Here is a 24,817-nt window from a genome sequence, read left to right as displayed (position 1 = left end):
TTTCGATCCGTATAAAAAGAGAGAACACAACATCTACACTTTATTATCTCCTCCGATGTCTCCTCTTATCTCCAGTTATTGTATTTTACATGAGATTTTGTAGGATTTTCCATCGTCTCATCTTCTCTCCATTCAGGTTCCTACAATATAGGATCTGCTCAGTGGATATCTTCTATATAAGATCCTTCTCCTGATTGACCCGACAAGGATGGACAGGGACAAGATGGCGGAGAGGATAATAAATCTCACCCTAGAGATCCTCTTCCGGCTTACTGGAGAGGTGAGAGATTCTGATGATGTCACATTACATCATCTTATCTATGTTACTAACAGATGGACATGACTGGAGAGGTGAGGGACTCTGGAGGTGTATGAAGTGATAGTTATTACTGTGTCTCTCCATAACCAGGACTACACAGTAGTGAAGAAGACTTCTAGTGAGCGCTGTCAGGACCCTGTGTCTGAAGGATGGGGAAGAACCCTGAGCCCAATCATGGGGCCTCCACCTCACCCCCTGATACATGAGGAAATCAATAGAGAGAAGATCCTAGAACTCACCAACAAGATGATTGAGCTGCTGACTGGAGAGGTGACACTGCTGGGAATGCTGGGACATTATACAGGAACGCTATGAAGGGATCTGGGTGATGACTGTATCATTGTGTTGTCAGGTTCCTATAAGGTGTCAGGATGTCACCGTCTATTTCTCCATGGAGGAGTGGGAGTATTTAGAAGGACACAAAGATCTGTACAAGGACGTCATGATGGAGGATCACCGGCCCCTCACATCACCAGGTAATAGACATGACTAAATAGACACGTCCTCTCATTATCTGTATGTAAGGGATGAATTCAGTCACTGGATGTGTTTCCTACTGTTGGAAATTGGCCACAACAACACAAAACTTCTTGAAGCAACTTCTTCCTCAGAAGATTCTTTTGTTTAAGCCTCTTTCACACATCAGTGTTTTGTCAGTGATTTCCATCAGTGATTGTGAGCCAGAACCAGGATTTGAGCCTCCACAGACATAAGGTATAAGGGAAACTCTGTACCTGTTCTGTGTTTAGAGTCTCACCTGGTTTTGGCTTAAAATGTCTGATGGAAATCTGAAGAGCAGCAAGACCTCATTGAAGTCAATGTAAAATGTAGGCAGATTATGGCATAAGAGGTGAATGGAAGTGAATTACAGCCGTGGTAAAATGCAGCGCTCCGTTATAAGTCCTGGACACCGTCCTTTATACCTCAGAGAACAAAGGAATCATTAATATTTAATTCCAGTTTTCCGCAGTGTGTCGCTGTACGTAGACTTCAGTGTTTTACACACAGATTCCATCATTCTCATACGTAACCATAGATCTACACAAGTTACACCGACAACAACTTCTACTTGGATAAAAGTTCCTTATCACGATCTTTTGTTACATAAATAATTAGTTCCTGGGGCCTTCCATTAATCCTCTCCAATTCAAGTACCAATCTCCATTTTTCTTTCCAAAGAGCCCCATGGTCCATAAAGACAAGATCGGCTCTTTCATTTATCACCGGTCCAACACCGAGGATCGATCCTGATCATAAACCTGCAAATGGTTCGTTTTAATAGACAAATACATTTATCTTGGCCAAGGCTTCCACTTCTAGTGCAAATATTATCTACTTTCTAAAGGTCACCATTCCATCCTAACATTTGTAATCGATTACTTAAAGGGCTTCTGTCACCCCACTAAACTCATTATTATTATTTTTTGTGTACTTATAATCCCTATCCTGCGATATATCTATACATTATGTTATTAATAATTTTCGTTCAGTAGATATGTAAAAAAACGTACTTTTATAATATGCTAATTACCTGTCTACCAGCAAGTAGGGCGTCTACTTGCTGGTAGCAGCCGCAAAAAACTGCCCCCTCCTCCTGTTGATTGACAGGGCCAGCCGCGATCTCCTCCTCCGGACAGCCCTGTCAGCATTTCAAAAATTGCGCGCCTGTGTTAATTCGGCGCAGGCACTCTGAGATAAGGAGGCTCGCCTCCTCAGCACTCCCTCAGTGCGCCTGCGCCGATGACGTCTTCTCTTTCGGTGACGTCATCGGCGCAGGTGCACTGAGAAACTGTACTGGTTCTGGGACTATAGTGTCCTTTTATAGCGGACAAGAACAGGCATATTCTATTAGTGCCGGCAATGTGCAGTCCGCAAAATGCGGAACGCACATTGCCGCTGTCCGTGTTTAGTGGATCCGCCTTAATGTGAGGTAAATTAGTTTCCAATGTAGTATTAATAACTAAACAATTACATAATAAACTTATTGCATTGTTTACTTACCACCAGGATAATAAGATGATCTGGACTCTGGCTGCAGTCTGGCTCTGGGGACTCCATTGTCACTCTCTTCTCCCCCCCCCCTCCCTTCTCACTCTCTTCTCCCCCTTCCTCCCTCCCATGTCACTCTTTTCTCCCCCCCTCCCTCCCATGTCACTCTCTTCCCCCCCCTCCCTCCCATGTCACTCTCTTCTCCCCCTCCCTCCCTCCCATGTCACTCTCTTCTCCCCCCCCCCCTCCCTCCCATGTCACTCTCTTCTCCCCCCCCTCCCTCCCATGTCACTCTCTTCTCCCCCCCTCCCTCCCATGTCACTCTCTTCTCCCCCCCTCCCTCCCATGTCACTCTCTTCTCCCCCCCCTCCCTCCCATGTCACTCTCTTCTCCCCCCCTCCCTCCCATGTCACTCTCTTCTCCCCCCCTCCCTCCCATGTCACTCTCTTCTCCCCCCCTCCCTCCCATGTCACTCTCTTCTCCCCCCCTCCCTCCCATGTCACTCTCTTCTCCCCCCCTCCCTCCCATGTCACTCTCTTCTCCCCCCCTCCCTCCCTTGTCACTCTCTCTTCTCCCCCTCCCTCCCTTGTCACTCTCTCTTCTCCCCCCCTCCCTCCCTTGTCACTCTCTCTTCTCCCCCCCTCCCTCCCTTGTCACTCTCTCTTCTCCCCCCCTCCCTCCCTTGTCACTCTCTCTTCTCCCCCCCCCCTCCCTCCCTTGTCACTCTCTCTTCTCCCCCCCCTCCCTCCCTTGTCACTCTCTTCTCCCCCCCTCCCTCCCTTGTCACTCTCTTCTCCCCCCTCCCTCCCTTGTCACTCTCTTCTCCCCCCTCCCTCTCTTGTCACTCTCTTCTCCCCCCTCCCTCTCTTGTCACTCTCATTTCCCCCCTCCCTCCCTTGTCACTCTCATTTCCCCCCTCCATCCCTTGTCACTCTCATTCCCCCCCTCCCTTTTCACTCTCATTCCCCCCCCTCCCTTGTCACTCTCATTCCCCCCCCCCTCCCTTGTCACTCTCACTCTCATTCCCACCCTCCCTTTTCACTCATTTCCCCCCCTCCCTTGTCACTCTCTTCTCCCCCCTCCCTTGTCACTCTCATTCCCTTCCCCCTCCCTTGTCACTCTCATTCCCCCCCCTCCCTTGTCACTCTCATTTCCCCCCCCTCCCTTGTCACTCTCATTTCCCCCCCCTCCCTTGTCACTCTCAATTCCCCCCCCTCCCTTGTCACTCTCATTTCCCCCCCTCCCTTGTCACTCTCAATTCCCCCCCCTCCCTTGTCACTCTCATTTCCTCCCCCCTCCCTTGTCACTCTCATTTCCTCCCCCCTCCCTTGTCACTCTCATTTCCTCCCCCCTCCCTTGTCACTCTCATTTCCTCCCCCCCTCCCTTGTCACTCTCATTTCCTCCCCCCCTCCCTTGTCACTCTGTCCGGCCGGGTAAAGGAAACAAAAGCTCCTGTACCGCGGACCGAACAGAGCTCGGCCACGCTACATTAGAGGTGCTTACCTCCTGTCAGTCCCTCTCTTCAGGCTGCACCCGGGCGGTGCATGCACAATCATAGACGCGCCACCCCGGGCTGTAAAAAACTTGCGGCAGGACCGGCCCGGCCGCCACTTAACTAACGCTTTTTTTTTTAAAACCGCACGGGGCTGGCGCCCCCTGCTAAATTGCGCCCTAGGCGGCTGCCTAGGTTGCCTTACAGGTGGCGCCGGCCCTGGTCGGTGGGCGGGGAAGGGAACGGGCCGGCAGGCCTGTCTCATTTACCATTTTCTACAAATGTTTCAGGTGTAGAAAAAGGTCTAAATGTAAGACAGCTTGGAAGCTCTCTTACATTTAAAACTGGTGTTCGAAGCCCTGAAGTTATGGAGAGGCCTGCGCCTCTTCATAACCAGCTTAGGGCTTTGCCAAGACCTGCGCCTAAAATACAAGTCTTAATAAATGTGCCCCAAGATGTTTACCTAAGACAACATGGCTGACCATCCAATCTAATTCTAATTCTGCAACACCTACAGTTAAGGAAGAGAGAACAACACCCGAGAGATGTCCCAGTCCTCTTCTTCCACAGGATAATTCAGAAGAACATCGCTATGTCCCACAGGATGATCAGGTAGATGGATATAAGGACATCATGATGGAGGATCACCGGCCCCTCACATCACCAGGTAATAGACATGACTAAATATACATGTCCTCTCATTATCTGTATGTAAGGGATGAATTCAGTCACTGGATGTGTTTCCTACAGTTAAGGAAGAGATAACAACACCAGAGAGATGTCCTATTCCTCTTCTACAGGAAGGGTCAGAAGAAAATCAAAATGTCCCACAGGATGATCAGGTAGATGGAGATAAGGTCTCATGAAATGTCCCCTATGATCTGTAGAAGACTGTGAAGATCCTGTGTTCAGTCTTGTTTTATCCACCAGTATTATATGATTTATCCTTGTGTAATGATTAAGGTGAAGATGGCAGGATTACAGCTGACCATAGACATTACATGTTGTCTGGATCTTCTCACTATTTTCTGCCTGTATAGACTTTTAAGATGGCCTTCTCTGTCAACTGCTACAGATCTTTTGTGGCTGCACAAGAGTGCCACAACAGTTTTCTGAGAGGTCTTAGGCCGGGACCATACAACAATACAAATGGTCAACAAAATCTGTGCCCTCAGCTTGAACATGAACATCAGGAGATAAATGCATCATTATCTTCAAAGGTTTTGTAGTCTAGGCTGCAGTCTCCTGGTGTCTCCTTACTGTCAGAATGGCAGTACCAAGATCATACCACGGATTCTATTCTAGCACATGTAGATGCAAGTTATCCTTCTTACTTGTATAGAGTATAATATAATATTCAGGGGCGTAGCTAAAGGCTCATGTGCCCTGGTGCAAAAGTTCAGCTTGGTCCCCCTTCCCTCAGTGCTTTGTGGCCAGGGGCAGGGAAGCACATAGCCTTCGTGCTGCCTGAGGCGAAAATTGAAACTGCATCCCTTGCCAAATTCTTGACCTTACCCCTTCCCTCCAGCCAGAGATGTAACTTGACTTGCATGAACTTTGTATGGTACCGGTGTCTTCTTATGTGGCACAATGGTCTTTGGGCCCCCTCAGGCTCCTAGGCCCCATAGCGACTGCACCCCTTACAGCAGGGGTGGGGAAACTTTTTGCTGCCAAGGGCCATTTTGATATTGTTCAAAGGCCATACAAAATTCTCAATTTAAAAATTTGACGGCTATATTTGGTCAAACATATAAGTGACTTAGGGGTAAGTTACAGAAATTGTGCTAGAATCTAGAGCGCTATATTTTTGCAGCACAAAATGGCGTTTGCGCTATATATTACAAATAGTGCAGGTGCCATTTTGACAACATTTTGCAGTCAAATTTTTAATGTTATATATTTAGTTCTTTATTTGGCATTAATGGCAGCCAAGCTAAACCCAGAGGGGTCCAAAGAGGGTTCACCCAGCTTTCACTCTCCTTGCCACTGTCCCTGCCTCTTTCTTCGCAAATGTCCCTACCTATGTCCCTTTCTCAGCCTCAGGTCTCCCCCCTCCACCTCCATGAGCCTCAAATTACCCTCCTATCAGACCCCCCAGCCTACATCAGCCTCAGATCAGACCCCATCTGACCTCAGATCAGACCCCATCTGACCTCAGATCAGACCCCATCTGACCTCAGATCAGACATTTATAATAAATTAAAGAAATAATCTTGCCTCTCCAGCTCCGGGCGGCGCTGCCACTTGGCAGATTCACTTACCCTCCCTGGTCTTCTTCCCGCCACGCTGTACTGTGACCTGACAGCACACAGCATCAGGTCATAGTGTGCATCTACTGTCACGAGGGTGTCAAGAGCCACGCCTGACTCCGTTATACCCAGGGTCAGGAAGTCGCAGCGGGTGGCTGTGCGCTCTATGTCTAAAGACAGTGCTGTTTATTAATGGTAGCTTTCTGGGTTTGCCTTGCAATCCTTTTTGGCTCACTCAGGGATCCGTAGCTTCTCCTCCTCAGCTGTTTCTTGTCCAGCAATCCCAACCTCCTTATATTCCCCTCTCCCACTTCTCTGGTTGCCAGATATAGAGCTTCCTGCCTGGACTTCTATACTGACCCACTGGAGCTGTGTAGCTGTGTTCCCTGGTAGTTGTTCCAGAACGTTACCCTCCGGATCCCTGTTGGGTTCTTGGTGGTCTGCTGTTGTCGCCCCCATGGGATTATATGTTTGTCTGTATTGTCTGTCCTCTCCTTGGTGTTTTCCTCTTAGTGTCAGTGGTGCGGACTAGTGATCCCACCGCCCCGTTCACTACATAGGGCTCATCTTAGGGAAAGCCAGGGTTTAGGCACGTGATCGGCGTACGGGTGAGGAACCCGTCTAGGGACGTCAGGGCAGTCAGGTGCCAGCCGCAAGGTGAGTCAGGGGTCACCATCTTTCCCTCTCCCTTGGACAGGGCCTTCCCATTTCCCTCCCTTTGCGTGACGCCGGTCATTACATCTATTCTACATGGTCTAGGTCCTGACACTATACGTGTCAGGACAGAGCGTGGGGCCGGAAGAAGACCAGGGAAGGTGAGTACAGCTAGCAATGCGCTGTTCTCACCTTCCTGTGCCTCCCGCATGCTAATGACGGCTTCCATAATGAAAGTGGTCATTAGCATTTTCACAATATGTTCTGGCAGGGGGCCGGGGGCCACATGAAATGGTCCCATGGGCTGCACACGGCCCGCGGGCCAGAGGTTCCCCACCCCTGCCTTAAAGCTCCGCCCCTGTAAATATTGGAAGTTGATTATTGGAAAAGCTACATAGCATTATTTTCATCATCACATATAATTTTCTAGCTGCTCAGATGCATCCATCCATTTTGAACCTTTGATTATGGATACCTGGTCATGTGATCTCTAGTCTGACCTCCAGTCTGAGGCTTGCTGTCTCTCTCCTGTGTGGCTGACATCCTGTGAACTACAAGATTACAGCATCATTTATCAGATCCCTCTGGAGAGCTCCCTCCCCACCAGCTACTTCTCCTTGTCTTCTCTATGTCCCTAAACATATCATGCTGCTGAAGATCTCATCTCTACATTATCCATTACACATGAAGAACAACGGTTTAGAGTCTAAACCTTGTAGAAGTGGAGAGACATTTAATTGTGCCACTGTCTTTAAATTACAAAAAACACACTTGCCATTTTGCTTGTTCTGTTAAATAATCCGTCTGTACCAAACCCCTGACTTTTCATTTATAGGCCTCATAATAAAATGTCTGAGAAATGGAAGAGTGCAAAACGAAAGACCCATGCCTCGTCCTCCCAGAGTCAGAATGTATGTAGTACCAGCAGTATCAGTACCTGCCAGGAGTAGTAGTAGTTAGCCACAGTTCTCCCTGGCTCCTAATATTATTGAGGACATGGAGGATGGACTTGTGGACTTGATGGCTCAGCGTTTAGACTACCATGAGGAGGATATTTGGGGGAGGAGGGTCACCCAATGCATAGCTGTGCTTGTGGTGGTAGGAGTAGTGGCACCTGTAGCTGCACTGGTGGTGGTAGGGGCAGTGGTAGCAGCAGTGGAACTCAAGGCAATTATAAAGCAGGGAACCTGGAGGAGGCTAGGAAGCCCATGATGACATATCACAGTTTTCATAGCGGGAAGGTTGATTACTATTACAATGATTGTGTGTTGGACAGGATCTGGGATCTAGATCTGGGAGCTGAGAAGAAGGTAACATCAGAGGAAGAGGATGGTGGCAATGGCAGCAATACAGAGTGAAGGCAACATACAGTTAGAACCTCCCAAAACCTGCCAGGGCCAGATCTGCTTCTAGTAATAGATTCTAGTGAAGACAGGGCGGCACTACCTTCTTGAATTCGCGGTGCACGTGTCCGTGGAATGGCGTCCAGACAAACGTTTCAAAGAAGAAGACCGGCACTTCGCAGATGTAGATCACAATGTAGATTTATTCAGTCACATATTCAAGTGGCATAGTGACGCGTTTCAGCACAAGTGTGCTTTCATCAGACTGCAATGAAACATCTTACACTCCAGCTATTTATACATAAATGAGACACTAAGGAACTGACATCATCAGAGGAGCTCCGCCTCCCTCATTAACTAAAAATTTGCATATCAAATAATCGCAATGAAATATTCGCATTAGAAAATTTGCATAAAAAATTTGCATAAAAAAATTTGCAAAAACATATCCACTCTATACTGGCGAAGATTTTCAGTCCAATAGTCCATTTTGGCAGTGATTAATCACGCTGAAGAAAAAGAGAAATATATTTATTTAATTGCATAAAGCCGAATGTCTTATAGGAAGCAGGACACATTGTACTCACGATTGAGGCCCCTGGGCTCCATTGTCTGAAGACGATGGATCCAGTAAGCCTCTCTTTTCAATAACAATTTATTTCTATCACCCCCTCGACGGGGTAATGATACACCTTCAATAATCTGATACCTCAACTGCTAGATATTATGTTTTTTATCATGAAAATGAAGGGGTATTGGAAGTAATAAATTCTGTTTACGGATAGTAGATTTGTGTTTACTTAGTCTGTCCTTCGTTCTCATCGAGGTTTCCCCCACATATAATAATCCACATGGACATTTAAGAATGTAAGGGGCACGTTCACCTGTGATAGTATGTGCTCACTCTCACTAGAAGTTATCTAGCTGTAATTTTTTCAAAAAAAGCCATCCCTGCTTTGTACTCTCAAGTGGCGGTGAATGTAGGCCACTCCTTGCAATTCTAGCTGTGCAGCAAGGTGCATACAATGGACACCTGGAGCAACGGTTACGGACTGGAACAGTTCATGCCTTTCACAGCCCATTAGATCAATGTTTTTTGCAGCGAGGCAGCACTGCAGCAAGAAGGCTAGGTCCTATTGACACCTCCACGTTTGTTCCGACACCAGGCACTTATCGGCCTCCTCCATGGATATCCTCCTGTCCCAAACAGAAGCAGGGCAGAACATCGCTCCCACTCCCCCTTCTTCCCATCATGTGAAGCGTTGCCATGCAGTTTTAGAGCTGATTTCCCTGGGTGATAGTAGCCACATAGCCAAATACTTTCTAAAGTGCATGCTTTGTGTTTGGGAGAAATAACACATGCTCCCTGAATGATGCATGCGATAAATCTAGTCGAGCAGCGTTTGTTAAAAAAAAAAGTACAGTGGCTTTTGGAAGGTGCAAATAATAGTAATAATAATCATATAAAATAATCGTAATCAGTTCTCACCTCTCCTGTCCTTATACTATATACAGTGATAAGCAGGGTGTTGTAGTTAAGCAAATTGAAGCAAAACTAATTGACTTTGATCCAAATTTTAGGAAAATACAATTTGCCAACAATCCAAATTTTCTCTCGCTTTGTGGCAACAAATCGTTTTTTTTCCTAAAATTGCGGCTACGCATGTTACAAAGTAAAAGAAGCCCAGGAAAGCAATATGACCCATAATGTTGTGCAGCCAGCTAATCAGCAGATAGCCACCTCTGTGATGTGACTGCCCTATAAAAGCCTCATTCTGCACTGTCTCCACCATTTTATTGTGAACTGAGCATAGGGAAAGACGTGATAAGTGTTAGGGACAGTGTTTAACAAAACTTTTAGAATCTTGGATAGGGACAGTGTAGGGAGATCGTAGAGAGAGTTTTCACACACTGTAGGAAGAATGCAGAGACAGTGCAATTTCTTTGTAATCACCCTGTGCATCTTGTTTCACTGCTGTACTGTTTATTCTTAATCTGTTCTGTTATACATATGTAAGAAATTATTATGTATAATAAATATATACCATATACAACACACCCTCTTACTGGGTCTGATTCGAGGTTGTATACAATAAATAAGACACAAGAGTGAACGTATAAAAAAAAATGTATTGTATAGTGTGTAAAATTGATATTACAGTATTATTATTGATGAGTGTATATGGAGTTACAGTGGAACAAAAGAAATAAATATTACATAGAGAGATAATTATACACACACAGTAATAATTATAATTGCTAGCAATTTCCAGGATACAATATAATACTACTTTAACTCAACATTAAAATTCCTTACAGTTTATAGTAACCACACATGGGCCTCCAATACTTGTCTCTCCTCTACCCTCCCCAGTCCTCTCTTCCTCCCAGCCTCCTCCTCCAGCTTCCAAGTTTTTTTTCCAAGTTTCTTCCATCTACCCCAAAGCATGGATCTTTTATTCCTTGCAGCTCTCATCCCCATCCTTGCCAATGCCCCATATCGGTTATCTGAGAGTGTGGGCCTGCCCAGAAACTGAATTTTGGTCAACCAGTTATTTTAGCATTTTATGACTCTCTGCTCTTATTCCCACGGTTTGGGTGCCTTTTGTTCTCTGCTAATCAGCATTTGTGGCCGCGGCCACGGTCAGTAAGGTGACAGGAGGGGGCTAGACAGTGGCTGGGGTGTGCCTGGAGCCACGGGACGTGGGCCTGCCTAAAAGAGGGCCAACCCTAGGGAGAGAAGGAAGAAAGGGGTGGGAAAAGGGTGGGTGAAGTGCGAGTCGGCGGGCGCGGTGATGGTGAGCTGTACGAGGGGGTTTAAGAAGGGGGACCTGGCCCCTCCCACAATTACAGGCTGCATGCAGCCTTAACTATTTGTGGCCGCGGCCACGGTCAGTAAGGTGACAGGAGGGGGCTAGACAGTGGCTGGGGTGTGCCTGGAGCCACGGGACGTGGGCCTGCCTAAAAGAGGGCCAAAAAGACACCGGGTAGGAGAAGTGCTGCTGTTTAATGCATGGAACAGGGTTACAAAACCAAGGAAAGGAATACCTGCCGGGTTTCAGTCAGCGGATCCGGGATGTACCGGGAAAAACAGGCAGATCTCCACCTACCCATGTGACGGATGACGTGCGGAGGCGTCCCGTGCTTGGAAGCCGCTGAAGCCGCTCCGATGCGGAATGAATGTTCTGATATGGTTTTGGGGTCCACCCCCAACCCTGCGACCAGGGATCTGATGTGGGAGACAAACTGTGGCGTGGATAGGGGTTTCCCTTGGAATGGCAGCAACGGAGACTCTGGATCTGGAGATGGTGTGGAACCCAGGAGATGTTGGAGTACCACCACTGGACACCAGGCGTTCCCGGACTTGAAGAAGCGGATCAGTATGGGAGGACCGGTTTGGGACGTCTTGGTGGAAGGAAGGCTTAATACCAGATGATCCTGGCTCCAGGATAGCTGCTTCTTCTTCAGGAAGATCGTCTTCTGGGAAGAAACTGAAAATTCCCCTGGACGAAGGAAGCCGTAGAAGCTTAGGTACATAGCGGCCTTGATGACCAGACTAATGGAAGGGCCAAAAGGATTGCCATCTAGGGATGCAGACAGCTGCCTAAACAGCTCGCCGGAGACCGGCCGCCGGGACGGGCTGGAGTCTTTGCTGTTTTTCTCAATGCCCCTGAGCGTGGCCTTGACGGCTTGGGATGTGAATGCCGCGCGCACTTCTGGGTTCTGTAGGGCTAAGAAATGTTGCGCCCCGGCCAGGTACAAACGGATGGTGCTGGGTGCCAGTTTGAGGTTGACATGGCAATGGGCCATGAAAGCCATGATGTATGCGATGAAGGTCGTATCCTGTTGGGGATGGTCCCTGGAAAACTTTTGGAAGAGTTTCCAACCTGTGCCGTAGTTGCGAGCCGTGTTGGCCGAGAGGGACCGGTGCATAAGGTCCTTGGCGGTTGCCAGCAGAGACCTCAATCCAAGATCAGGTCGCTGAAGCCGGGAATCCGGGCCCCGGTCCGGTCTGCTTCTGGACATACCTGAAAGAAGGTGTGAAAATTGAACCTCGATAAGGCATCGGCCGCCGTGTTGCTGGCACCTGGAATATGGGAACATGAAAAATGAAAGTTATGGGTCATGGCCAGCCAGACCAGTTTGCGCAACAGGGACATGACCCTGGCCGACTTAGCTCGGCCTTTGGAGATGATGTCCACCAGGTCCTGACTGTCAGATATAAACATGACGCTGGAATTAGCCCAGAGGTGACCCCAGACGGATGCGGCCGCCACGATGGGGTAACATTCCAGGAACGGTGATGAGCTGAGGGACTGAGGGTCGGAACTGACCTGAGGAGGCCAAGGGCCCGCCAGCCACCGGGACCCGAAGATGGCCGCGAAACCCTGGGATGCTGCGGCATCAGCAAACACCCTGGCAGATGACTGGGACCATGAGGGGACGAACAGGGTGTTCCAAGATAACAGAAAGCTGTCCCACATGCGCAAGTCTGCCATGGCAGCCCTGTCCAAGTGGACAATGCTGCTGGGTTCGGAGGCTGTGGGAAGGAGCGAGAGCAGACGGGAAATGAAGGCCCTGCCCTGGGGCATGACCCTTAAGGCAAAGTTCAGCCGACCCAGGATGGACTGTAGCTCGACCTTGGTCACCTGAGAAGAGGTGATGGCCCTGGCCACGACTTCCCGTATTTGGGACAGCTTTGCCTCTGGAAGCCTGGCTTCCATTCTGTCTGAGTCCAGGACAATACCCAGGAAGGTGATGGAAGTGACCGGCCCCGCGGTCTTCCCCTGCGAAATTGGGATGGAAAGGGCGGCAAAGATCTCCAGGAGGGAGAGCAGCCCGGATGACCGACATAGCGGAGATTCTATGAGGAGGAAGTCGTCCAGGTAATGGATGACCGCTGGGGCGCTGCCGTGGTGGATCAGGATCCAGTGTAGGGCCTGCGCCAATTGGTCGAATAACCACGGGCTGCTTTTAGAGCCGAAAGTCAACCTGTTGGCAAAATAGAACCTGCCCTCCCACCTGATACCATAGAACTGCCAAAGGTGAGGGGCGATGGGCAGCAGTTTGAAGGCGTCCGCTATGTCAGTTTTAGACAGCCAGGCGCCTTTCCCGGCGCTAAGGATGAGGGCAATGGCTTCGTCTATGGATGCATAGGTCATGGAAAATTCTTCGGAAGGAATGAGGGAATTAATGCTGGGGATGACGGAATCATGGGGGGCGGAGAGATCGTAAATCAAACGTTTTTTATTCGAATCTTTTTTGGACACTATGCCTATGGGGCTGATCCGCCAGCGAGAGAAAGGAACCTGGTTGAAGGGGCCCAGGAGGAACCCTTTCTCAACCTCCGAATTCAGGAGTTCCTGTACAGCGGTGGAATCTGACCTGGCTGACTGCAGATTGTCGCACTCCCAGTTGGAATGGGGTAGTGCCACCAACCCTGTGTCAAAGCCGGAGCAGAGGCCAGTGACCAGGAAATCCACGAACCCCGGCACCGAATGGTCCCGTAAAAGGAGGGCCAGGAGGTCGATGTCGCAGTCGGCTAGTCATAGGCGCTTGTACGCCTTCTTGGGACATGTGGACCTGGGGTGAGCCCTGAAGCAGATGGAGCAGATGTGCAGAGCCCTGCAACCGCTGAAGAGACAGGAACCAAAGTTGAAGTTATTGCAAACTTGGCTGTTGCCAAGGTAAACAATGGGTCTACCCAACTTATCGGTGGTGGAGGGACTGCGGGGGACCCCGGAGGGGCCTGGAGTAGCCTTGTCTGGTTGGGCCGTGGCCGTTTGAGGACACCACTCAGTGGAGTGAAAAATCGACTGGCAGGTCGAACAAGCGGGGGCCCGGAGACCGGCGAAATGCTGGCAGAACAACTACATGTCCAGCATGGCCCAGTTGACGGAAAACTGAAACTTGGCAAGCGCGGCGGCGGCCTTGGCTGAAAAGGAGCGGTGGTAGTCATAGAAAGCCGTGCCGCCGTACTTGTGCCCAAGTCCAGTAACCCTGTGTAGATACGTGTCCAGCTCCTCCCGGCGGGCCGGAAAGGCGGAGCAGAGCACGTCTCTAAACAGGCCGAAGGCCAAGACAAACTCGACGACAGAGAGCTTGCGGTTGAGACGTCCATCCTTGGCCCGAAGGACCACCGAGACCTCCCCGCAGTCAAAGGTCTTGTTGTCTGCGGCATCGTGGGACGCAATCAGGATGGACGCGAGATTCACGTCCTTGCCCGCCAAGATGTCCCTCCTGATGTGGTCCGGCACCAAGTGCGCAGGAGCCACCACCGGAGCAGCCGGGGATGTACCTGGAGCCGGAAGCTGAGATAGAGGGGGATCGGAGACGGGGACCACCGCCTGGGAAGACGCCGGTGTTCTGGACTCCAAGTCCACCACCCTGGTCCTGATGTCGGCAACGGACGAGATGAGCGAATCCAAGGAGGCCTGCAACAGCACCAGGGACTGCTGGATTGCTGGGGGTGGATCTTCCCTTTCAGGAGCGCTGGGCTCGGTCATCAATAGACGGTATAGCTCGGCCTTCCTGGCTGACGCTGGGTGTCTGATGCCTCTCTTGGCCAACTCCGCAATGAGCCTCGGCACAGTCCATCTTCGGAGGGCAACTGGGCCGCCTTGGCTTGAGACCGAAGTACCCGGGAGGGACAATGTGTCGTCGACGTCAGAGACTTGTGACATGGCTTCAACAATAGCAGAGACCTTGCAACACCTGGAATAGAGACAACAATATGGCCGCTGGAGAGGTCATGGGGACGTGTACCCTGACTACGAAGGTCGTGGACGAACGTATAAGAGGACGTACCTGAGAGCGTGGAATCAACACCCTTGTCTTACCGTCAGAGGATGGACGGGAACGAACCGGCTGGCCCTGAGGACTGGAAAAAGTTAGGAGTGACGTGAGAACAATTGCCGCGCGGGACCGGAAACCATCGCGGGTGCGCGCGGACACAGCGTAGTGTTGTCTAATGTGGAGACAGGGAGACGTGGATAAAACATGGACCAGGAAGAAGGGCACCAGGAGGCGGAGACTAGGGACTGCGGTAAGAAGGGGCCTGGAAGTACCGGGACGCGTGGCGAGGCGTGGTCCGAATGCACCGGCTGCCTACCGGGAAGGTGGCTGCACCTGTGGCCGAAGAGCCCAGGACCGACCCTGACGTTACCAGCCACCGTGGACGGAGAAGACACCTGAGCGCCTCAGGGCACCTGGCAGGGAAGACACCTGAACGTCTCGCCTGAGAAGGACAGAGGAGACACCTGAGCTCTTCAGGGTGCTGGGACAGAGAAGACACCTGAACGCCTCAGGCAAGGATGGACAGAGAAGATACCTGAACGCTTCAGGGTACCTGGACAGAGAAGACACCTGAACGCCTCAGGCAAGGATGGACAGAGAAGACACCTGAACGCTTCAGGGTACCTGGACGGAGAAGACACCGGAACGTCTTAGGAAAAAATGGACAGAGAGGACCCCTGAACGCTTCAGGGTACCTGGAAAGAGAAGACACCTGAACGCCTCAGGCCAAGATGGACAGAGAAAACACCTGAACGCTTCAGGGTACCTGGGCAGAGAAGACACCAGAACGCCTCAGGCTAAGCAGGACAGAGAAGACACCTGAGCGTCTCAGGTTGAGAGCGAGAAAAACATCCCTGTGTGCCTCCTGGGCGGCCACCCGGGATGTCGGTAAGAGGAACTGCCAGGAGCAGCCCAAGATTACCTACCTGAACCCTCAAGTATGAGATTTCCCGCGAGCGGCCGACAGCGATTTTCTGCAGGACCTAACCTGACGTCAGGAAAGTCGAGACAAGGTACGACGGGGACCACGAACGCTACTGGCACCTGGGAAAGGAACACACATGTGAACATTGGGAGCAACAAGGCCGGAGCCCCCGAGGGCCCCGCTGGAAGGCCGTGGGTAGGCCGGGGCGTGAAAGGGCCCGGAGCACCACGGATCTGACCCGAATGTGCGTGGCGGAGACCGCGGCGCATGCCAGCCAGGCAGGAGCGGGGCCTGGGGGTGGACGCGCCGGGCCAGGCACGGCGACCTGGATGGGCCAATGTGGGACGTAGAGGGGGTGTGGCCCGTAAATTGCCCATCTGGCCATATGTGATGGGCAATAACGCGTGCCAGGGGTCAGACCACCCTGATGGTGGTCATGACCAGAGAGCTATCCCTGCCGGCCCAGCCCGGGCCTGGAGCGGGACCTGGCCTGCCTGCGACTGCAGGCTGGCCATCATGAGATCCACGGCTGCTGAAGCAATTGAATTAGGGGAAACTTAAAAACCAGCTGACTAGTGGGGGAGTAATACACCTGCCACGGTGGCAACTTATGCAAATATGATGTGGCCGCGGGACAGCGCGGGTGGCGGCTGCCTGAGCACCCCGGATGAGCAGACAGCAGCGGCAGCCCCACCGGAGTGGGAGCACTCTGTGCACGCTTGTCTCAGCCCTCACACCGGGGGCATGGCAGGGCCGCCAGCCGGGACAGCCCTGTCCGGCGTGTGGGAGGCGGGCAGCGGGTGAGCAGCCCGGCCGCGGCAGGGGACGGAGGCAGGGACTGAGCTCCCCTCTGTGCGCCCCCCCCCCCAGGCGGCCAGCGGCAGCCGAGAGCTGACTCCAGAGCCGACCGCGCATGCGCCCTACCTCTCGCGAGAGGACGGACGCCACCGGATGGCGGAGGGGGGAGCCTGCGGCGGCCGAAGGTGATGAGGGGGAGCGGGCCGGCGGCCGGCCACGGCCCCGAAGGCGGAAAGACCGGAGCCCACGGCGGGAGACGTGCGGCGATACTTACCTGGGGCGCGTGCTTACCGGAAGTGACGTGAGTCACAGGAAGTGCGAGTCGGCGGGCGCGGTGATGGTGAGCTGTACGAGGGGGTTTAAGAAGGGGGACCTGGCCCCTCCCACAATTACAGGCTGCATGCAGCCTTAACTATATGTAAGAGATGCAGGATTCTACAAGGCCTTTATCTATGAGAATCAGAGTAAGACAAAAGGAGCTAGATACATACTAATAAATTCAGTTACCTACCCGTCTCTGATTCACACAAATAAATCCCTCATAATCTATCAAATATAATGTAATATAATGCATATATTATTTCCAAAACCTGTATTTTTTACACCCCTATAACACTGTCCTCCACACATCCCCCTAGAACAAACACTGTCCTCCACACATCCCCCTAGAACAAACACTGTCCTCCACACATCCCCCTAGAACAAACACTGTCCTCCACACATCCCCCTAGAACAAACACTGTCCTCCACACATCCCCCTAGAACACTGCCTTGCACACATCCCCCTAGCAAGCACTATCCCATGCCAGAGGTAGAATAGCGGTTCCCTGCCTAAAAAATATGTCCAATGAGCAAACCCTCCTTACATGTTTCACCAGCACACTGGCTTCATCAGGGGAGTTTGGGTTGTGCTAAGGGGAAGCTCAAGGACCTGCCACAATTTATTGTAATCCTGCGCCCGCCTTTTGTTTTCACAGCCAATAGTGAAGCCCCCCAGGGCCAGGGAACCATTGGAAAAGCAGTATAGGAATTTTTTTCATCAGCACATATCAACTCAACTCGCCAGCAATTTTCTAAATGCTCAGAAGCATCCGTACATTTTATACCCTTTGATTATGGACACCTGGCAATGTGATCTCCAGTCTGACCACCAGTCCGAGGCTTGCTGACCTGTCAGACAGGAGATCAGTCTCTCCTGTGTGGCTGACGTCCTGTGAACTACAAGATTACAGCATCATTTATCAGATTCCTCTGGAGAGCTCCCTCCCCACCAGCTACTCCTCCTTGTCTTCTCTATGTCCCTAAACATATCATGCTGCTGAAGATCTCATCTCTACATTATCCAATAAACTTGGAAAGCACATATTTAAACATAGTCCCTGAAATGATTACTAATAGGATTCAGGAGGAATTTCACAAAAATTAATCTACCTTGAGGTGTAGGAAAAAGAGCACGGGGAGACCCCAGCAGTGGAGGAGATCTCTCTCCACACCTAGGTTCTCATAGGAGTGTGTATGTGTGATCTGAACGTACCTACTTCTCCTCTCTCCTTCCCCCGTTTAGGGGTGTAAAAAAGGAGTAAGGGTAGACCTTAGGAGTGGACACTCTCCACACCTATGTATGACTGCTCACTAAAGCGAGTATTCACAAAATCGAGTGCTCCTCTGCTATTTTGGAAGAATCCAGTAGGTAACCTGCAGCCAGACCACATAGAGACCACTAGACCTGGGACATATTGGGTAATCTAGATACCTATAGATTCACCCTTAAAATCTTGTGGATCACCCCCCCCCCCCCCACCAGAATTAATGTGCACTTTGAGCCAACACCTCACTCCAATATCCTATCAGATGATAGACGTGATCTGTACACCATTACATAATAGTGACAGCGGGACCCCCATAGTTTTAATGGATCACACTTGTATTTCCTTTTAGCATAAATAGTAAAAGTTATGTTTTATCTCAATAAGGGTGACCCTGTACAGGGACTATTTTTTGGGTTAACAATCCTCTCATTCATTTTTCGTCAAGATCCCCTCTACCGTGGAGCGCTCGTCCCCGCTACGGTCACATGGTATACCTGGACTGCTTCAACTGTATCTATACCATGTGACCACATGGAACTGGAAACATGTGACCATAGCGGGACGAGCGCTCCACGGTAGAGCCAGCAACACTAGTTTAAAAATCGTCTACAGAGTCCTTGGCGATGGAGACGAAATGTATTTGGGCACGGGCAGTGGATGAAAAGTTTAGGGACTGGACCACATGATCTTTGTGCAGAATTTACGCAGGGAAGAGAACGGAACCGGTGAATGAAGTATATTAGTGAGTTAACATGAATATAAGGCCCTTCCAATATTGTGCAATTGCTCAGCATAGCAGCAGAATGCTATTTGGGGTGCTGTGCTTTCAATAAGCCTATGTAGCAAAGAAAATCTCTAAAACAGAAAAGTTATAACTATGCCCTTACACAGTCCATCTGAGTAAAAGAAAGTTTAGTTGCTCTATAATTGTGCCTCTGTCTTTAAATTACAGAAAACACACTTGCAGTTTTGCTAGTACTGTTTAATAATCTGTGTGTACAGAACCCCTGACTTTTCATTTATAGGCCTCATAATAAAATGTTTGGAAAACGGAAGAGTACAAAACGAAAGACCCACGCCTCGTCCTCCGAGTTAGAATGTGGGTGGTAGCAGCGGTATCAGTACCGGCTAGGAGTAGTAGTAGTTGTCCCTGGCTCATGAAAAAATGCTAAATTATTATTGAGGACAAAGAAGATGGGATTGTGGACTGGGGGAAGTATATGGGGGCATTACTATTACTGAAGGAACTGTCAGAGGTATTATTAATACTGGTAACACAACCAGGGCATTATTATTGCTGGGTCCACTATAAGGGGACATTTAACTACTAGGACACCATAGGGGGCCTTACAGGGGCTTTATAGCTATAGGGATTTAGACGGTGTGAGTTTGTGTAGTGATCAGCGGCAGTGTACTACAACCTATTGAAACTTATTATGGGGAGGGGGAACCCTATCCAAAGTTTGCCCTGGGGCCCTTAGAGCTCTAGTTAAGCCACTGTGTCCTTATACTATAAACAGTGATAATCGGGGTGTTCTAGTGGTAATAATCAGTTCTCCCCTGTCCCTTATACTAGGTACAGTATCTTCATGCCTGCAGTCATCCCAAAACTGGTAGACAGAACAGGAAGACAGCATTAAAGGGTTTGTTCAGGAATAAGTAACTTTTCACATGTGTCCGCAGCCTCTACTATGGAAAGAGTCATACGTACCTGCTACCCTTAGCTCCGGTTATGCACGCTGGCTCCATTATGTCCATCTTCCAGTAAATGTTGTTTGCTTCCTTGCCGGTACAGGCATGATCACCTGCTTCCAGACATTGGCTGCAGCAGAGCAGATGATTATGCCCATTCCGAGGAGGTAAAGAAGCCACAGATCGAAAGAACTTTAGCTTACCGGCTTCACAGCCCTGGGGTGGGCAACAAGGGCAACAGGTGCACCAACAATGTAATGTTATATACACACAATGTAATGTTAGGGATGGAATATAAGGGATACTCTCCCTGCATTGGAAACTGGTTGGAATAATGGAGCAATCAGATTGGATTTATACAGGAGACCTGCAGATATTTGGGTCAGATAACTCCTGCTGTCCGGTCGTTTTTGGTCGTCTTTTCAGGTCATATAAAACCCTCCACACGACTTCTCCAACCGTCTGATGACTTCTACAATATTTCTTTCACAGCTTGTGAATCCGGGTGAAGATCTGAACAATTTTATTCCTACAGAGACATATGTGAGGGGTGATGAGCAGAGTACAGAGGACATTCCTACAGATAACCGCCCAGGTGAGTAGTGACCACTAAGTAAAGCAGAGAAGACTCACAGATTCTGCAATTTTATGTTATTTTTTTAGGTTCTGTCTTCTGTCAGTTTTTTCAGAGGTCAGAGGCTGAAGGACCTGTGTGACCAATGTGATGACATCATGCTCTCCCAGCATTATTGCTTAGGAATGCATCATGACATGATCCCACTGAGAGTGTAGGTCCGTTAGCACCAAACGAAGAGCGACTTTTCTCTACGCATGCAAGTGGATGAGAGGAGTCATTTAAAAAAATTTTCCCCATAAAAACAAAACCCTGCACATTATTAACCCTTTAAGGACCCATGACGTAGGTGTACGTCATGGGTCCGATCCCTAAACATGGCCCCCGCTCCCGCGTGTAGCCATAAGGCTGATCGCATACATCTTACCTTTCAGATGCCGTGTGACCACGGCATCTGCGCAGATCAGAACCGGAAGTCGCACGTTCCCTGGCTGAGATCGGGGGACATGTTACCTCAATCTAATTGACCGAAGCCTCAAGCCGGCTTCAGAGTCAATTAGATGTATATATCAATACAGGCCACTAGGTGGCAGCCTTTTATTGATATAGTGCAAATGAAGTCTTCAATGATGGCTACACAGCACCGCACACATAGCTACAAAAAAGTTATAGGGGTCAGAATATGGTTATGAAAAAAAAAAAATTCCCAAAGGTTTTAAATGTTTTTTTTCAGTATTAGGCCACTTGCACACGGAAATACGGAAACGGAATGCATACGGAGTACATTCCGTTTTTTTTGCGGACCCATTGAAATGAATGGTTCAAAATACGGTCCGTATACGGAAAGCAAAAAACGGAACGTAAACTGAAAAATAAAACGTTCGTGTGCATGAGGCCTTAAAACGCAAAAAAAATTATACAAGTGTGGTAACGTTGGAACCATTTTGACCTGGAGAATGAAGACAACAGGTCAATTTTACCGCATAGTTGTTGTACAGTGTAAAAAGCAAACAAAAAAAAAACATTAACAGAATTGCATTTTTTCCCAATTCTACCCCATTTGGAATTTTTTTCCCGCTCCCTACTACATTGTATGCAACCGTAAATGATGCCATTAGAAAGTACAACTTGTCCCGCAAAAAATAAGCCCTCATAAGGCTATGTGAATGGAAAAATAAAAAAGTTAGGACTATGGGAAAGCGGGGAGTGAAAAACGAAAATGAAAAAATGGAAAATCCCAGGGTCCTTAAGGGGTTAACATTATTAATTATTACTGATAGGGACCACCCTGAGGAACATTATTACTAACTGGGGCCATTATGGGGGACATTATGTATATTGCAGGGGTTGGTAATTAAATAAAGCAAATAAATATCATCTAAATCATTATCAAATAATGGCCGTTAAAAATGAATGCAAAACGTCCGGATGACCAAGAAAGGGATGCAAAAACTGGTTGAAAAATGGCCATGACAAACTAAGTCATGGCTTTTTTTCACATGTGAATGTAGCCTTAAGAGGTCATACAAAAAAGTCTCACCACTGAACACCATATATTTGCTTGCTGCTGGGAAGAGCATGATGTGCTCGGTATTACTTTTTTTACTTTATTCACAGTACAGGAGCTTCACTGATATAAAGGGGACACTAAGGGACAGCACTACTGCAGGGGGCGCACAAAGGGGGCATAACTACTGTGTGGGGGCACTTAGGGGGCATAACTACTGTGTGGACACATCAAGGTGACATTCTACTGAGTGGGGGCACTTAGGGAGCAACAGTACTGTGAAGAGAGCACTAACTGGGAATTCCCCTGTGAAAGGGACACTGAGAGGAGATAACTATTGTGTGGGGCTCTAAGAGGGGATTCGTCGCCTCTTGTCCAGTGCTAGGAAATGTTTTAGTTATATAGCTTTTAAATAACTGATTGGGTGGCGGTTGCAGGGAAGTTGCTCAAGGTGGGAGCCAGCATTTTCTAGTTATGCCCCTCAGTCTACTATTAGATTGTGGTCTGTTTGGCCACCACTGTTTTAGTCAATTGATACTTGAATTTTGTGCCATGCCTTGTAATTTCTGTGAATTTTTTTTTTATTGGAAAAGTTATAAAATTTCAATACAATTTTTATGTTATTCATCAATTATAAAATGTATTTTATTCTTGGTAGATGACTGTACCAGGAACTTAAAGAAACATTTGGTATCTTCAGATTTTGAAGTAGATGATTGTGGTATCACACGAGATACATTTGAAGAGCATGCCAATGTCCAAGATATACCCTCATCCAATCACAGCAACAATGCATCATTTGATTCTTTTAAACAGGTCCAATCTTCTGATTCATCACAGACTGTGACACACAATAAAATTCACAGTAGAGGTGCTAAACATCAAACAGCTCACGTGAGAGGGAAGCAATTTTTATGTTCAGAATGGGGTAAAGGTTTTAATCATAAATCAGCTCTTGTTATACATCAGAGAAATCACTCAGGAAAGAAGCCATTTTCATGTTCAGAATGTGAGAAATGTTTTCACAATAAATCAGACCTTGTTATACATCAGAGAAATCACACAGGAGAGAAGCCATTTTCATGTTCAGAATGTGGGAAATGTTTTCACAATAAATCAGTTCTTTATAAACATCAGATAATTCACACAGGGGAGAAGCCATTTTCATGTTCAGAATGTGGGAAATGTTTTAACCGTAAATCAAATCTTGATACACATCAGAGAATTCACACAGGGGAGAAGGCATTTTCATGTTCAGAATGTGGGACATTTTTTAAGCATAAATCAGCTCTTGTTAGACATCAGAGAATTCACACAGGGGAGAAGCCATTTTCATGTTCAGAATGTGGGAAATGTTTTAATCAGAAATCGGCTCTAGATACACATCAGAAAATTCTCACAGGGGAGAAGCCATTTTCATGTTCAGAATGTGGGAAATGTTTTCACAATAAATCGGTTCTTTATAAACATCAGAGACTTCACACAGGGGAGAAGCCATTTTCATGTTCAGAATGTGGGAAATGTTTTAACCGTAAATCAAATCTTGATACACATCAGAGAATTCACACAGGGGAGAAGGCATTTTCATGTTCAGAATGTGGGACATTTTTTAAGCATAAATCAGCTCTTGTTAGACATCAGAGAATTCACACAGGGGAGAAGCCATTTTCATGTTCAGAATGTGGGAAATGTTTTAACCAAAAATCAGATCTTCTTCTACATCAGAGAATTCACACAGGGGAGAAGCCATTTTCATGTTCAGAATGTGGAAAATGTTTTAACCAAAAATCAGATCTTGTTGTACATCAGAGAATTCACACAGGGGAAAAGCCATTTTCATGTTCAGAATGTGGGAAATGTTTTAACCGTAAATCACATCTTGTTAAACATCAAAAAACCCACATATAAGAGAAGCCATCTTCATGCTTAGCCCTTTAGCGACCTCCCGTGTTTTTATGGTGGTCACTAACTAGCTTTATTCCATCAGATACTCCTTTTTACAGGGAGATAAAACAGTGCCAGAGGTAGCTGAGTGCTTGGAGCGATGATTGAGACCGTTGTGAGAGCTCCCCAAACAAACATAGTCTCCTGTATTGAATGAATATTGGTAAACAAAGGACAGATCCAGTTAAAAATGAAACTAAGTTTTTTTTATTTATATATATCTCCTCTAAACACAAATGTTTGGTGAGAGAAAAATAATAATAATAACTGTTTCCCACCCTGCCTGTGATCGGTATGGGGACCCTCCATTCCTGTTAAACTGCAAATACAGGGGCCTATATGTAAAAGTCCACAAAATAGAGCTGGATTCCCACAAGAGCTGGTGTCCAGACATGTGGAAAAAGGGGTGTCATTCACACTTGTAAATGGCCAGTTATTTGTAGTCAAGTAGAATGACCGATAGGATGTAACATAGTTTTTAAGGCTGAAAAAAAGACATCTGTCCATCCAGTCCAGCCTGTTATCCTGCAAGTTGATCCAGAGGAAGGAAAAAAAAAAACTGTGATGTAGAAGCCAATTTTCCCCATTTTAGGGGGAAAAAATTTGTTCCCGACTCTAATCAGAATAACTCCCTGGATCAATGACCCATCTCTAGTAGCTATAGCCTGTAATCTTATTACACTCCAGAAATACATCCAAGCCCCTCTTGAACTCTGTTAGTGAACTCACCATCACCACCTCCTCAGGCAGAGAGTTCCATAGTCTCACTGCTCTTACTGTAAAGAATCCTCTTCTATGTTTGTGTACAAACCTTCTTTCCTCCAGACGCAGTGGATGTCCCCTCATCACAGTCACAGTCCTGGGGATAAATAGATGATGGGAGAGATCTCTGTACTGACCCCTGATATATTTATACATAGTTATTAGATCTCCCCTCAGTCGTCTT

The 24,817-nt window shown here is 48.2% G+C and overlaps 2 long non-coding RNA genes and 1 pseudogene across 3 annotated transcripts; all 3 read left to right on the top strand.

Moving 5' to 3' along the window:
• The window catches only part of LOC121003527, a 1,246,211-nt pseudogene extending 1,222,348 nt beyond the window's left edge, over positions 1-23,863 (top strand).
• On the top strand, positions 738-20,366 carry LOC121003591. 2 transcript variants are annotated; one of them, XR_005779533.1, is made up of 3 exons: positions 738-795; positions 4,319-4,413; positions 20,339-20,366. It is a non-coding gene; the product is annotated as an uncharacterized LOC121003591 (long non-coding RNA). The 2 variants fall into 2 exon arrangements; XR_005779532.1 differs by lacking the exon at positions 20,339-20,366 and adding an exon at positions 4,552-4,584 and having other exon boundaries at positions 4,319-4,468.
• LOC121003618 lies at positions 20,381-22,772 on the top strand. The gene is made up of 2 exons (XR_005779559.1): positions 20,381-20,441; positions 22,586-22,772. It is a non-coding gene; the product is annotated as an uncharacterized LOC121003618 (long non-coding RNA).
• Positions 23,864-24,817: the final 954 nt, after the last annotated feature.

Source organism: Bufo bufo, chromosome 6 (genome assembly GCF_905171765.1).
Source record: "Bufo bufo chromosome 6, aBufBuf1.1, whole genome shotgun sequence".
NCBI classification, from domain to species: domain Eukaryota; kingdom Metazoa; phylum Chordata; class Amphibia; order Anura; family Bufonidae; genus Bufo; species Bufo bufo.
Note: the sequence above shows the minus strand (reverse complement) of the source record. Positions and strands in the feature narration are given on the sequence as shown.